The sequence below is a fragment of the Penaeus monodon genome, chromosome 31 (genome assembly GCF_015228065.2).
Source record: "Penaeus monodon isolate SGIC_2016 chromosome 31, NSTDA_Pmon_1, whole genome shotgun sequence".
In the NCBI taxonomy this organism is placed as follows: Eukaryota; Metazoa; Arthropoda; class Malacostraca; order Decapoda; family Penaeidae; genus Penaeus; species Penaeus monodon.
This window is the reverse complement of record NC_051416.1, coordinates 1,924,912-1,925,158: the sequence shown is the minus strand read 5'-3', so window position 1 is coordinate 1,925,158 and position 247 is coordinate 1,924,912. Positions and strand designations below refer to the sequence as shown.

Sequence of the window (247 nt, the reverse complement as noted above, 5' to 3'; positions counted from 1 at the left end):
GGCACGGGTGTTGAGCGCTGCGTGATCATCTGCATGCAAAAGGCAGCGCCAGCCGAGCATCCTGCATTCCACTTCGTCTCTCTTGTCAAATGCTTGTGAGTTTTCTTAGGAACATTTCTGAAAATTTTCGATCTGTTTCTTTGCGTAGAACGGGTATTTTGGTGTTTGTTTTTGTGAAAGGATGATATTAGTAAAGGCGAAACACTGTACTGTTTTGAGAAAAATGAGAAAAAAAAAACACAGGCAG

The 247-nt window shown here is 42.1% G+C and overlaps 1 pseudogene; it reads left to right on the top strand.

Annotated features, from left to right (window-relative positions):
* LOC119592978 overlaps window positions 1–247 on the top strand; it is a 26,261-nt pseudogene that overhangs the window by 13,203 nt on the left and 12,811 nt on the right.